Genomic DNA, 15,328 nt, shown 5'->3' on the forward strand with positions numbered 1-15,328 from the left:
GTGTTCTATTTACGTGACAAACCGTACCAATTGGCTGTCGGATGGTGGCGCGTTTAACGACTCATTTATATATTTACGCGATGTAACCCAAAAAAAAACTATTATTGATTTTTTGTCGTGAAATCCTACGTGTTAAATTATACGTGGTAAATTGAGGTCTCCGATCCGAACGTATGAGAAGGGCATCCTAAGTTTACGTTATTTTCACGTTGAACATTTAAAACACACAAACAATCGCTTGCAGGACCACTGACGAAGAAGAGGATTTTTTGTAATTGCATTGAGCCAGAACCACCGTTAAACTATTGGAAATGTTCGAGTTTTTTTATTCGATGAATAAATATGCACGTTGTGAAATATCTTGGAAAGGTGATGTTATTTTCATGTGAGGGAGTCAGGGTTAGGGACCCCATATAGTAGAGAGGGAGGGCTCTTATCTAATAACGTGATGGGTGGGTTGTTGAAGTTAAATGCTCTGGTTTCTCTTCAAAGCGAATAAATCTTTCGCCTTTTACTAAAGATTTCCGTGGAGAGGAACAATTCAACGAGTCTGTAAACAATTTTTTGTTGCCCTGCGTGCAGGGCTCCAATTTATAATAAAAAACAGTTTTTCGTTGCAGAAAAATCGCACTCTGCTTTGAATGAAAAATACTGTACATGGAAGTTGATTTATAGCCAGAATTAGTAACACATTCCTGCGGAGGGAGCTGGTAGGAACGTTGGGTTGCTCGGTCAATGGCCAGGGTCAACGGCGGCATGGTGTATATTCCGCAAATATGGCCGACTGTGAGGGCGGGCACAAGCCGGCGTGAGTAGGTTAAACGTTGAGTTTTATAAGGGCACCACGGGGTGACCAGCCCCTCCCCACCCAGCCCCACCCAGCCCCACCCTCCCCACCCAGCCCTTCCCCAGCCACACCCCTCCCACCCCCCACCCAGCCCCTCCCTTCACGACGGACGGACGGACACAATAATCCCCTGTGGGCTGGTGTAACCAGGAGGTTCCTACCAGTAATACTCTTTGGTTATTTCGGTAAGGTCACGTAGATAGCAAATTTATAGATCGCGACGTTTCGATCGCAACAAGCGACCGTCTTCCGGCGTGAGAGAGAAAGCGACTGAGACAAGGTCCATTGAGTGAGGCGCAGGGTCCAGGTGCATGGAGGTGTAAAGAAGCTCCTTGAAGACATCCATTTTCACGGGAGTGAAAACATTCTTTTTAAATCCTTTATTAAATCCTTTATATTAAGTTCGCATGCTTGCTTGCTTGCGTGCTTGCTTGCTTACGACCGTGCAAATCTTTCGGTCGTTTTTTAACCCACTTCCCGTGATCCAATCGAGCTGACATTTTCCACACAGACTCGTTGTGACAGACAATTAATGTTCGTGAAAATGTTTTTCCAAAATTTTACACTGTTAAGGGAAAACAAATTAAATATTTAATTACCAATTGCTTAATACTGGCAGACAATCATCTGACCCATAGATTGCAGCCATCTCAAGCCAGAGGACGAGAGGACTCTAGCCGCCACGCATATAAAGGATTTATAGTGAAAAACTTTGTTTTTACGGGTTAATTTTTATTAAGTTCACTTGCTTGCGTGCTTGCGTGCTTGCTTGCTTGCTTACGACCGTGCAAATCTTTCGGTCGTTTTTTAACTCACTTCCCGTGATTCAATCGAGCTGACATTTTCCACACAGACTCGTTGTGACAGACAATTAATGTTCGTGAAAATGTTTTTCCAAAATTTTACACTGTTAAGGGAAAACAAATTAAATATTTAATTACCAATTGCTTAATACTGGCAGACAATCATCTGACCCATAGATTGCAGCCATCTCAAGCCAGAGGACGAGAGGACTCTAGCCGCCACGCATATAAAGGATTTATAGTGAAAAACTTTGTTTTTACGGGTTAATTTTTATTAAGTTCACTTGCTTGCGTGCTTGCGTGCTTGCTTGCTTGCTTACGACCGTGCAAATCTTTCGGTCGTTTTTTAACTCACTTCCCGTGATTCAATCGAGCTGACATTTTTCACACAGACTCGTTGTGCTTGGCAATTAATTTTCGTGAAAATTTTTTTCCAAAATTTTACACTGTTTAGGGAATTTTATAAAAATATTTAATTACCAATTGCTTTATTGTGGCAGAAAATCATCTGACCCATAGGTGGCAGCCATCTCAAGCCAGAGGACGAGAGGACTGTAGCCGCCCGTTTCATGATGACGCAAATGTTGACTAACCACATGGCATGAAATCCCTGCCCCCACGCTGTACAGTGGAGACTATTTATAGAGCAGTTAAATTGAAGCCGCCAGGTTCTTGAAAGTGGTAAAACGGGTCAACGCTAGTGTCCTCGGGAATATACGGGGCATGTCAAGAGGTGATCTTTCATTTTTAAATCCTTTATATTAACTTCACTTGCTTGCTTGCTTACTCAAGAAAAACAGAAATGAATAATAAAATGAAACCGATGCCACGCATAAAAAGGATTTTTTAACGGCTCTAATTGTCGACGCTCACCTCACGTTGCCTGCAAATCACCACGGTCCCTTACGTCACGGCAAGCCTCAAGGAGTCACGCCGAGGGGCGGGGGATGTGGAAGGAGGGGAGGGGCGATGGGGGAAGGGGGAGGGGCAGCTCGGACAGTACATTTCATTAAAGCGTGTTTAAAAAATATAGTATTTTAAATGTTTTATTTTTCGTGAAATTGTGGGGGGTTCCTGTACTCCTGCGTGGTTCTTTCTGCGCACAGTCCAACAATCGTGAGGCACTGCCCTCTGCTGGTCACCCTGCTTGTCTGACGGGCGCATAGTGGGTGAAATGGCCATTACGTACAATGTGAATTCATAGCGAAGCCTGAAAGTCTGCTGTCAATGGCTATGAGTTCTATCGGTTTATGATGGTTATGGTAATGAGAATGTTCCCTTGGTATAGTTGTGGGATATAACAAAAAGGATATAAGTACTCCTGTAAATGAAGGTAAAACCTCTAAAATGGCAACTCTACTTGAACAAACATTACCCAGAATGCATTTGTGGAGTTACTTCGTAAACTGCTTTCAGCTAACATAAATGTTACCTTTTCAATCTAGTGATTGTTTGACTAAGATTTTTCTTCTTATTGTAAAATTACAGTGTTAAATAATTTAACATTTTCAATTATCACCACTTAAAAACTTTACGAAGCCCATAGCGTAAAGGTACAGGATTCTGAGTCATATAGGGATAGTGGGAGCAGCCCAACTCATACTTACCTGACAGGGGAGGCACCATGATCACTTAGGTGGTCCTCCCAGGGCGAGGCTCATCCATTGCACTGCGGGTGGGTTGACCCCTGCGATTTCCCCAAATGCGGGAAACTCGACTGTATAATTTGTGATACTGGGGGACTGCGTTCGCGCTATCCCCCGAATATTTAAAGAAAAATAATGTTTGTCTTGGTGTGTTTCTTTGTTCGGCGACATATTAAGACAAACGAAGGATGGCGTTATAAGTTGGGTCTGTGGTAATAATGCGCATGCATACGTTGATTAGCATATGAATCACCCAACCGGCAATTGTTACGCATTGCCATTAATTTGCATTCATTAACCCCCTCTCCCCACTTCGATCAAGAAAAGCTCACAAGTTACGGTCATCACATCTTACCCCTCTGTTTAAGAAACGAAATAGGAGGATTTTTCCACAAATTATGGCTTTCGCCTGATGAAGTTAGTTGTAATTTCTGGTGAAACGTCGATTGTAAATGTTGTGGTTTTGCTTTCCAATACACCGGTGTGCTGTACGAATAACGAATTGGCGTGTTCTATTTACGTGACAAACCGTACCAATTGGCTGTCGGATGGTGGCGCGTTTAACGACTCATTTATATATTTACGCGATGTAACCCAAAAAAAAACTATTATTGATTTTTTGTCGTGAAATCCTACGTGTTAAATTATACGTGGTAAATTGAGGTCTCCGATCCGAACGTATGAGAAGGGCATCCTAAGTTTACGTTATTTTCACGTTGAACATTTAAAACACACAAACAATCGCTTGCAGGACCACTGACGAAGAAGAGGATTTTTTGTAATTGCATTGAGCCAGAACCACCGTTAAACTATTGGAAATGTTCGAGTTTTTTTATTCGATGAATAAATATGCACGTTGTGAAATATCTTGGAAAGGTGATGTTATTTTCATGTGAGGGAGTCAGGGTTAGGGACCCCATATAGTAGAGAGGGAGGGCTCTTATCTAATAACGTGATGGGTGGGTTGTTGAAGTTAAATGCTCTGGTTTCTCTTCAAAGCGAATAAATCTTTCGCCTTTTACTAAAGATTTCCGTGGAGAGGAACAATTCAACGAGTCTGTAAACAATTTTTTGTTGCCCTGCGTGCAGGGCTCCAATTTATAATAAAAAACAGTTTTTCGTTGCAGAAAAATCGCACTCTGCTTTGAATGAAAAATACTGTACATGGAAGTTGATTTATAGCCAGAATTAGTAACACATTCCTGCGGAGGGAGCTGGTAGGAACGTTGGGTTGCTCGGTCAATGGCCAGGGTCAACGGCGGCATGGTGTATATTCCGCAAATATGGCCGACTGTGAGGGCGGGCACAAGCCGGCGTGAGTAGGTTAAACGTTGAGTTTTATAAGGGCACCACGGGGTGACCAGCCCCTCCCCACCCAGCCCCACCCAGCCCCACCCTCCCCACCCAGCCCTTCCCCAGCCACACCCCTCCCACCCCCCACCCAGCCCCTCCCTTCACGACGGACGGACGGACACAATAATCCCCTGTGGGCTGGTGTAACCAGGAGGTTCCTACCAGTAATACTCTTTGGTTATTTCGGTAAGGTCACGTAGATAGCAAATTTATAGATCGCGACGTTTCGATCGCAACAAGCGACCGTCTTCCGGCGTGAGAGAGAAAGCGACTGAGACAAGGTCCATTGAGTGAGGCGCAGGGTCCAGGTGCATGGAGGTGTAAAGAAGCTCCTTGAAGACATCCATTTTCACGGGAGTGAAAACATTCTTTTTAAATCCTTTATTAAATCCTTTATATTAAGTTCGCATGCTTGCTTGCTTGCGTGCTTGCTTGCTTACGACCGTGCAAATCTTTCGGTCGTTTTTTAACCCACTTCCCGTGATCCAATCGAGCTGACATTTTCCACACAGACTCGTTGTGACAGACAATTAATGTTCGTGAAAATGTTTTTCCAAAATTTTACACTGTTAAGGGAAAACAAATTAAATATTTAATTACCAATTGCTTAATACTGGCAGACAATCATCTGACCCATAGATTGCAGCCATCTCAAGCCAGAGGACGAGAGGACTCTAGCCGCCACGCATATAAAGGATTTATAGTGAAAAACTTTGTTTTTACGGGTTAATTTTTATTAAGTTCACTTGCTTGCGTGCTTGCGTGCTTGCTTGCTTGCTTACGACCGTGCAAATCTTTCGGTCGTTTTTTAACTCACTTCCCGTGATTCAATCGAGCTGACATTTTCCACACAGACTCGTTGTGACAGACAATTAATGTTCGTGAAAATGTTTTTCCAAAATTTTACACTGTTAAGGGAAAACAAATTAAATATTTAATTACCAATTGCTTAATACTGGCAGACAATCATCTGACCCATAGATTGCAGCCATCTCAAGCCAGAGGACGAGAGGACTCTAGCCGCCACGCATATAAAGGATTTATAGTGAAAAACTTTGTTTTTACGGGTTAATTTTTATTAAGTTCACTTGCTTGCGTGCTTGCGTGCTTGCTTGCTTGCTTACGACCGTGCAAATCTTTCGGTCGTTTTTTAACTCACTTCCCGTGATTCAATCGAGCTGACATTTTTCACACAGACTCGTTGTGCTTGACAATTAATTTTCGTGAAAATTTTTTTCCAAAATTTTACACTGTTTAGGGAATTTTATAAAAATATTTAATTACCAATTGCTTTATTGTGGCAGAAAATCATCTGACCCATAGGTGGCAGCCATCTCAAGCCAGAGGACGAGAGGACTGTAGCCGCCCGTTTCATGATGACGCAAATGTTGACTAACCACATGGCATGAAATCCCTGCCCCCACGCTGTACAGTGGAGACTATTTATAGAGCAGTTAAATTGAAGCCGCCAGGTTCTTGAAAGTGGTAAAACGGGTCAACGCTAGTGTCCTCGGGAATATACGGGGCATGTCAAGAGGTGATCTTTCATTTTTAAATCCTTTATATTAACTTCACTTGCTTGCTTGCTTACTCAAGAAAAACAGAAATGAATAATAAAATGAAACCGATGCCACGCATTAAAAGGATTTTTTAACGGCTCTAATTGTCGACGCTCACCTCACGTTGCCTGCAAATCACCACGGTCCCTGACGTCACGGCAAGCCTCAAGGAGTCACGCCGAGGGGCGGGGGATGTGGAAGGAGGGGAGGGGCGATGGGGGAAGGGGGAGGGGCAGCTCGGACAGTACATTTCATTAAAGCGTGTTTAAAAAATATAGTATTTTAAATGTTTTATTTTTCGTGAAATTGTGGGGGGTTCCTGTACTCCTGCGTGGTTCTTTCTGCGCACAGTCCAACAATCGTGAGGCACTGCCCTCTGCTGGTCACCCTGCTTGTCTGACGGGCGCATAGTGGGTGAAATGGCCATTACGTACAATGTGAATTCATAGCGAAGCCTGAAAGTCTGCTGTCAATGGCTATGAGTTCTATCGGTTTATGATGGTTATGGTAATGAGAATGTTCCCTTGGTATAGTTGTGGGATATAACAAAAAGGATATAAGTACTCCTGTAAATGAAGGTAAAACCTCTAAAATGGCAACTCTACTTGAACAAACATTACCCAGAATGCATTTGTGGAGTTACTTCGTAAACTGCTTTCAGCTAACATAAATGTTACCTTTTCAATCTAGTGATTGTTTGACTAAGATTTTTCTTCTTATTGTAAAATTACAATGTTAAATAATTTAACATTTTCAATTATCACCACTTAAAAACTTTACGAAGCCCATAGCGTAAAGGTACAGGATTCTGAGTCATATAGGGATAGTGGGAGCAGCCCAACTCATACTTACCTGACAGGGGAGGCACCATGATCACTTAGGTGGTCCTCCCAGGGCGAGGCTCATCCATTGCACTGCGGGTGGGTTGACCCCTGCGATTTCCCCAAATGCGGGAAACTCGACTGTATAATTTGTGATACTGGGGGACTGCGTTCGCGCTATCCCCCGAATATTTAAAGAAAAATAATGTTTGTCTTGGTGTGTTTCTTTGTTCGGCGACATATTAAGACAAACGAAGGATGGCGTTATAAGTTGGGTCTGTGGTAATAATGCGCATGCATACGTTGATTAGCATATGAATCACCCAACCGGCAATTGTTACGCATTGCCATTAATTTGCATTCATTAACCCCCTCTCCCCACTTCGATCAAGAAAAGCTCACAAGTTACGGTCATCACATCTTACCCCTCTGTTTAAGAAACGAAATAGGAGGATTTTTCCACAAATTATGGCTTTCGCCTGATGAAGTTAGTTGTAATTTCTGGTGAAACGTCGATTGTAAATGTTGTGGTTTTGCTTTCCAATACACCGGTGTGCTGTACGAATAACGAATTGGCGTGTTCTATTTACGTGACAAACCGTACCAATTGGCTGTCGGATGGTGGCGCGTTTAACGACTCATTTATATATTTACGCGATGTAACCCAAAAAAAAACTATTATTGATTTTTTGTCGTGAAATCCTACGTGTTAAATTATACGTGGTAAATTGAGGTCTCCGATCCGAACGTATGAGAAGGGCATCCTAAGTTTACGTTATTTTCACGTTGAACATTTAAAACACACAAACAATCGCTTGCAGGACCACTGACGAAGAAGAGGATTTTTTGTAATTGCATTGAGCCAGAACCACCGTTAAACTATTGGAAATGTTCGAGTTTTTTTATTCGATGAATAAATATGCACGTTGTGAAATATCTTGGAAAGGTGATGTTATTTTCATGTGAGGGAGTCAGGGTTAGGGACCCCATATAGTAGAGAGGGAGGGCTCTTATCTAATAACGTGATGGGTGGGTTGTTGAAGTTAAATGCTCTGGTTTCTCTTCAAAGCGAATAAATCTTTCGCCTTTTACTAAAGATTTCCGTGGAGAGGAACAATTCAACGAGTCTGTAAACAATTTTTTATTGCCCTGCGTGCAGGGCTCCAATTTATAATAAAAAACTGTTTTTCGTTGCAGAAAAATCGCACTCTGCTTTGAATGAAAAATACTGTACATGGAAGTTGATTTATAGCCAGAATTAGTAACACATTCCTGCGGAGGGAGCTGGTAGGAACGTTGGGTTGCTCGGTCAATGGCCAGGGTCAACGGCGGCATGGTGTATATTCCGCAAATATGGCCGACTGTGAGGGCGGGCACAAGCCGGCGTGAGTAGGTTAAACGTTGAGTTTTATAAGGGCACCACGGGGTGACCAGCCCCTCCCCACCCAGCCCCACCCAGCCCCACCCTCCCCACCCAGCCCTTCCCCAGCCACACCCCTCCCACCCCCCACCCAGCCCCTCCCTTCACGACGGACGGACGGACACAATAATCCCCTGTGGGCTGGTGTAACCAGGAGGTTCCTACCAGTAATACTCTTTGGTTATTTCGGTAAGGTCACGTAGATAGCAAATTTATAGATCGCGACGTTTCGATCGCAACAAGCGACCGTCTTCCGGCGTGAGAGAGAAAGCGACTGAGACAAGGTCCATTGAGTGAGGCGCAGGGTCCAGGTGCATGGAGGTGTAAAGAAGCTCCTTGAAGACATCCATTTTCACGGGAGTGAAAACATTCTTTTTAAATCCTTTATTAAATCCTTTATATTAAGTTCGCATGCTTGCTTGCTTGCGTGCTTGCTTGCTTACGACCGTGCAAATCTTTCGGTCGTTTTTTAACCCACTTCCCGTGATCCAATCGAGCTGACATTTTCCACACAGACTCGTTGTGACAGACAATTAATGTTCGTGAAAATGTTTTCCCAAAATTTTACACTGTTAAGGGAAAACAAATTAAATATTTAATTACCAATTGCTTAATACTGGCAGACAATCATCTGACCCATAGATTGCAGCCATCTCAAGCCAGAGGACGAGAGGACTCTAGCCGCCACGCATATAAAGGATTTATAGTGAAAAACTTTGTTTTTACGGGTTAATTTTTATTAAGTTCACTTGCTTGCGTGCTTGCTTTCTTACGACCGTGCAAATCTTTCGGTCGTTTTTTAACTCACTTCCCGTGATTCAATCGAGCTGACATTTTCCACACAGACTCGTTGTGCTTGGCAATTAATTTTTGTGAAAATTTTTTTCCAAAATTTTACACTGTTTAGGGAATTTTATAAAAATATTTAATTACCAATTGCTTTATTGTGGCAGAAAATCATCTGACCCATAGGTGGCAGCCATCTCAAGCCAGAGGACGAGAGGACTGTAGCCGCCCGTTTCATGATGACGCAAATGTTGACTAACCACATGGCATGAAATCCCTGCCCCCACGCTGTACAGTGGAGACTATTTATAGAGCAGTTAAATTGAAGCCGCCAGGTTCTTGAAAGTGGTAAAACGGGTCAACGCTAGTGTCCTCGGGAATATACGGGGCATGTCAAGAGGTGATCTTTCATTTTTAAATCCTTTATATTAACTTCACTTGCTTGCTTGCTTACTCAAGAAAAACAGAAATGAATAATAAAATGAAACCGATGCCACGCATAAAAAGGATTTTTTAACGGCTCTAATTGTCGACGCTCACCTCACGTTGCCTGCAAATCACCACGGTCCCTGACGTCACGGCAAGCCTCAAGGAGTCACGCCGAGGGGCGGGGGATGTGAAAGGAGGGGAGGGGCGATGGGGGAAGGGGGAGGGGCAGCTCGGACAGTACATTTCATTAAAGCGTGTTTAAAAAATATAGTATTTTAAATGTTTTATTTTTCGTGAAATTGTGGGGGGTTCCTGTACTCCTGCGTGGTTCTTTCTGCGCACAGTCCAACAATCGTGAGGCACTGCCCTCTGCTGGTCACCCTGCTTGTCTGACGGGCGCATAGTGGGTGAAATGGCCATTACGTACAATGTGAATTCATAGCGAAGCCTGAAAGTCTGCTGTCAATGGCTATGAGTTCTATCGGTTTATGATGGTTATGGTAATGAGAATGTTCCCTTGGTATAGTTGTGGGATATAACAAAAAGGATATAAGTACTCCTGTAAATGAAGGTAAAACCTCTAAAATGGCAACTCTACTTGAACAAACATTACCCAGAATGCATTTGTGGAGTTACTTCGTAAACTGCTTTCAGCTAACATAAATGTTACCTTTTCAATCTAGTGATTGTTTGACTAAGATTTTTCTTCTTATTGTAAAATTACAGTGTTAAATAATTTAACATTTTCAATTATCACCACTTAAAAACTTTACGAAGCCCATAGCGTAAAGGTACAGGATTCTGAGTCATATAGGGATAGTGGGAGCAGCCCAACTCATACTTACCTGACAGGGGAGGCACCATGATCACTTAGGTGGTCCTCCCAGGGCGAGGCTCATCCATTGCACTGCGGGTGGGTTGACCCCTGCGATTTCCCCAAATGCGGGAAACTCGACTGTATAATTTGTGATACTGGGGGACTGCGTTCGCGCTATCCCCCGAATATTTAAAGAAAAATAATGTTTGTCTTGGTGTGTTTCTTTGTTCGGCGACATATTAAGACAAACGAAGGATGGCGTTATAAGTTGGGTCTGTGGTAATAATGCGCATGCATACGTTGATTAGCATATGAATCACCCAACCGGCAATTGTTACGCATTGCCATTAATTTGCATTCATTAACCCCCTCTCCCCACTTCGATCAAGAAAAGCTCACAAGTTACGGTCATCACATCTTACCCCTCTGTTTAAGAAACGAAATAGGAGGATTTTTCCACAAATTATGGCTTTCGCCTGATGAAGTTAGTTGTAATTTCTGGTGAAACGTCGATTGTAAATGTTGTGGTTTTGCTTTCCAATACACCGGTGTGCTGTACGAATAACGAATTGGCGTGTTCTATTTACGTGACAAACCGTACCAATTGGCTGTCGGATGGTGGCGCGTTTAACGACTCATTTATATATTTACGCGATGTAACCCAAAAAAAAACTATTATTGATTTTTTGTCGTGAAATCCTACGTGTTAAATTATACGTGGTAAATTGAGGTCTCCGATCCGAACGTATGAGAAGGGCATCCTAAGTTTACGTTATTTTCACGTTGAACATTTAAAACACACAAACAATCGCTTGCAGGACCACTGACGAAGAAGAGGATTTTTTGTAATTGCATTGAGCCAGAACCACCGTTAAACTATTGGAAATGTTCGAGTTTTTTTATTCGATGAATAAATATGCACGTTGTGAAATATCTTGGAAAGGTGATGTTATTTTCATGTGAGGGAGTCAGGGTTAGGGACCCCATATAGTAGAGAGGGGGGGCTCTTATCTAATAACGTGATGGGTGGGTTGTTGAAGTTAAATGCTCTGGTTTCTCTTCAAAGCGAATAAATCTTTCGCCTTTTACTAAAGATTTCCGTGGAGAGGAACAATTCAACGAGTCTGTAAACAATTTTTTGTTGCCCTGCGTGCAGGGCTCCAATTTATAATAAAAAACAGTTTTTCGTTGCAGAAAAATCGCACTCTGCTTTGAATGAAAAATACTGTACATGGAAGTTGATTTATAGCCAGAATTAGTAACACATTCCTGCGGAGGGAGCTGGTAGGAACGTTGGGTTGCTCGGTCAATGGCCAGGGTCAACGGCGGCATGGTGTATATTCCGCAAATATGGCCGACTGTGAGGGCGGGCACAAGCCGGCGTGAGTAGGTTAAACGTTGAGTTTTATAAGGGCACCACGGGGTGACCAGCCCCTCCCCACCCAGCCCCACCCAGCCCCACCCTCCCCACCCAGCCCTTCCCCAGCCCCACCCCTCCCACCCCCCACCCAGCCCCTCCCTTCACGACGGACGGACGGACACAATAATCCCCTGTGGGCTGGTGTAACCAGGAGGTTTCTACCAGTAATACTCTTTGGTTATTTCGGTAAGGTCACGTAGATAGCAAATTTATAGATCGCGACGTTTCGATCGCAACAAGCGACCGTCTTCCGGCGTGAGAGAGAAAGCGACTGAGACAAGGTCCATTGAGTGAGGCGCAGGGTCCAGGTGCATGGAGGTGTAAAGAAGCTCCTTGAAGACATCCATTTTCACGGGAGTGAAAACATTCTTTTTAAATCCTTTATATTAAGTTCACTTGCTTGCTTGCTTGCGCGCTTACGACCGTGCAAATCTTTCGGTCGTTTTTTAACCCACTTCTCGTGATCCAATCGAGCTGACATTTTGCACACAGACTCGTTGTGCGTGACAATTTATTTTCGTGAAATTTTTTTTCCATAACTTTACACTTTTTAGGAAAAAAAAATATATTTAATTACCAATTGCTTAATGGTGGCAGGCAATCATCTGACCCATAGGTGGCAGCCATCTCAAGCCAGAGGACGAGAGGACTCTAGCCGCCACGCACATAAAGGATTTATAGTGAAAAACTTTGTTTTTACGGGTTAATTTTTTAACGGCTCTAATTGTCGACACTAACCTCACGTTGCCTGTAAATCACCACGGTCCCTTACGTCACGGCAAGCCTCAAGGAGCCACGCCGAGGGGCGGGGGATGTGGAAGGAGGGGAGGGGCGATGGGGGCAGGGGGAGGGGCAGCTCGGACAGTACATTTCATTAAAGCGTGTTTAAAAAAAATTTATTTTTTCATATTAAAATTTTCGTGAAATTGTGGGGGGTTCCTGTACTCCTGCGTGGTTCTTTCTGTGCAGTCCAACAATTGTGAGGCACTGCCCTCTGCTGGTCACTCTGCTTGTCTGACGGGCGCATAGTGGGTGAAATGGCCATTACGTACAATGTGAATTCATAGCGAAGCCTGAAAGTCTGCTGTCAATGCATTTGTGGAGTTACTTCGTAAACTGCTTTCAGCTAACATAAATGTTACCTTTTCAAACTAGTGATTGTTTGACTAACATTTTTCTTCTTATTGTAAAATTACAGTGTTAAATAATTTTACGTTCTCAATTATCACCACTTAAAAGCTTTACGAGGGCCCATAGCGTAAAGGTACAGGATTCTGAGTCATATAGGGATAGTGGGAGCATCCCAACTCATACTTACCTGACAGGGGAGGCACCATGATCACTTAGGTGGTCCTCCCAGGGCGAGGCTCATCCATTGCACTGCGGGTGGGTTGACCCCTGCGATTTCCCCAAATGCGGGAAACTCGACTGTATAATTTGTGATACTGGGGGACTGCGTTCGCGCTATCCCCCGAATATTTAAAGAAAAAGTAATGTTTGTCTTGGTGCGTTTCTTTATTCGGCGACATATTAGGACAAACGAAGGATGGCGTTATAAGTTGGGTCTGTGGTAATAATGCGCATGCATACGTTGATTAGCATATGAATCACCCAACCGGCAATTGTTACGCATTGCCATTTATATGCATTCATTAACCCCCCCTCCCCACCTCTATCAAGAAGAGCTCACAAGTTACGTCATCACATCTACCCCTCTGTTTAAGGAACGAAAAAGGAGGATTTTTCCACAAATTATGGCTTTCGCCTGATGAAGTTAGTTGTAATTTCTGGTGAAACGTCGATTGTAAATGTTGTGGTTTTGCTTTCCAATACACCGGTGTGCTGTACGAATAACGAATTGGCGTGTTCTATTTACGTGACAAACCGTACCAATTGGCTGTCGGATGGTGGCGCGTTTAACGACTCATTTATATATTTACGCGATGTAACCCAAAAAAAAACTATTATTGATTTTTTTGTCGTGAAATCCTACGTGTTAAATTATACGTGGTAAATTGAGGTCTCCGATCCGAACGTATGAGAAGGGCATCCTAAGTTTACGTTATTTTCACGTTGAACATTTAAAACACACAAACAATCGCTTGCAGGACCACTGACGAAGAAGAGGATTTTTTGTAATTGCATTGAGCCAGAACCACCGTTAAACTATTGGAAATGTTCGAGTTTTTTTATTCGATGAATAAATATGCACGTTGTGAAATATCTTGGAAAGGTGATGTTATTTTCATGTGAGGGAGTCAGGGTTAGGGACCCCATATAGTAGAGAGGGAGGGCTCTTATCTAATAACGTGATGGGTGGGTTGTTGAAGTTAAATGCTCTGGTTTCTCTTCAAAGCGAATAAATCTTTCGCCTTTTACTAAAGATTTCCGTGGAGAGGAACAATTCAACGAGTCTGTAAACAATTTTTTGTTGCCCTGCGTGCAGGGCTCCAATTTATAATAAAAAACAGTTTTTCGTTGCAGAAAAATCGCACTCTGCTTTGAATGAAAAATACTGTACATGGAAGTTGATTTATAGCCAGAATTAGTAACACATTCCTGCGGAGGGAGCTGGTAGGAACGTTGGGTTGCTCGGTCAATGGCCAGGGTCAACGGCGGCATGGTGTATATTCCGCAAATATGGCCGACTGTGAGGGCGGGCACAAGCCGGCGTGAGTAGGTTAAACGTTGAGTTTTATAAGGGCACCACGGGGTGACCAGCCCCTCCCCACCCAGCCCCACCCAGCCCCACCCTCCCCACCCAGCCCTTCCCCAGCCCCACCCCTCCCACCCCCCACCCAGCCCCTCCCTTCACGACGGACGGACGGACACAATAATCCCCTGTGGGCTGGTGTAACCAGGAGGCTCCTACCAGTAATACTCTTTAGTTATTTCGGTAAAGTCACGTAGATAGCAAATTTATAGATCGCGACGTTTCGATCGCAACAAGCGACCGTCTTCCGGTGTGAGAGAGAAAGCGACTGAGACAAGGTCCATTGAGTGAGGCGCAGGGTCCAGGTGCATGGAGGTGTAAAGAAGCTCCTTGAAGACATCCATTTTCACTGGAGTGAAAACATTCTTTTTAAATCCTTTATTAAATCCTTTATATTAAGTTCGCATGCTTGCTTGCTTGCGTGCTTGCTTGCTTACGACCGTGCAAATCTTTCGATCGTTTTTTAACCCACTTCCCGTGATCCAATCGAGCTGACATTTTCCACACAGACTCGTTGTGACATACAATTAATGTTCGTGAAAATGTTTTTCCAAAATTTTACACTGTTAAGGGAAAACAAATTAAATATTTAATTACCAATTGCTTAATACTGGCAGACAATCATCTGACCCATAGATTGCAGCCATCTCAAGCCAGAGGACGAGAGGACTCTAGCCGCCACGCATATAAAGGATTTATAGTGAAAAACTTTGT

General features: G+C 43.4%; 9 non-coding genes across 9 annotated transcripts; all 9 read left to right on the plus strand.

The window, feature by feature from the left end:
• The first annotated feature begins 470 nt into the window (after positions 1-470).
• Positions 471-586, plus strand: LOC144936935 (U5 spliceosomal RNA). Its single transcript, XR_013637518.1, has one exon. It is a non-coding gene; the product is annotated as a U5 spliceosomal RNA (small nuclear RNA).
• A 2,663-nt stretch (positions 587-3,249) lies between these two features.
• On the plus strand, positions 3,250-3,413 carry LOC144936820 (U1 spliceosomal RNA). Its single transcript, XR_013637487.1, has one exon. It is a non-coding gene; the product is annotated as a U1 spliceosomal RNA (small nuclear RNA).
• Positions 3,414-4,273: 860 nt separating this feature from the next.
• On the plus strand, positions 4,274-4,389 carry LOC144936940 (U5 spliceosomal RNA). Its single transcript, XR_013637519.1, has one exon. It is a non-coding gene; the product is annotated as a U5 spliceosomal RNA (small nuclear RNA).
• A 2,663-nt stretch (positions 4,390-7,052) lies between these two features.
• Positions 7,053-7,216, plus strand: LOC144936826 (U1 spliceosomal RNA). The gene has a single exon (XR_013637488.1). It is a non-coding gene; the product is annotated as a U1 spliceosomal RNA (small nuclear RNA).
• An 860-nt stretch (positions 7,217-8,076) lies between these two features.
• LOC144936998 (U5 spliceosomal RNA) lies at positions 8,077-8,192 on the plus strand. The gene has a single exon (XR_013637544.1). It is a non-coding gene; the product is annotated as a U5 spliceosomal RNA (small nuclear RNA).
• Positions 8,193-10,501: 2,309 nt separating this feature from the next.
• Positions 10,502-10,665, plus strand: LOC144936834 (U1 spliceosomal RNA). The gene has a single exon (XR_013637489.1). It is a non-coding gene; the product is annotated as a U1 spliceosomal RNA (small nuclear RNA).
• An 860-nt stretch (positions 10,666-11,525) lies between these two features.
• Positions 11,526-11,641, plus strand: LOC144936947 (U5 spliceosomal RNA). The gene has a single exon (XR_013637524.1). It is a non-coding gene; the product is annotated as a U5 spliceosomal RNA (small nuclear RNA).
• Positions 11,642-13,211: 1,570 nt separating this feature from the next.
• On the plus strand, positions 13,212-13,375 carry LOC144936840 (U1 spliceosomal RNA). Its single transcript, XR_013637490.1, has one exon. It is a non-coding gene; the product is annotated as a U1 spliceosomal RNA (small nuclear RNA).
• An 860-nt stretch (positions 13,376-14,235) lies between these two features.
• LOC144936952 (U5 spliceosomal RNA) lies at positions 14,236-14,351 on the plus strand. Its single transcript, XR_013637525.1, has one exon. It is a non-coding gene; the product is annotated as a U5 spliceosomal RNA (small nuclear RNA).
• Positions 14,352-15,328: the final 977 nt, after the last annotated feature.

Source organism: Lampetra fluviatilis, chromosome 1, assembly GCF_964198595.1.
Source record: "Lampetra fluviatilis chromosome 1, kcLamFluv1.1, whole genome shotgun sequence".
Classification (NCBI taxonomy): Eukaryota; Metazoa; Chordata; class Hyperoartia; order Petromyzontiformes; family Petromyzontidae; genus Lampetra; species Lampetra fluviatilis.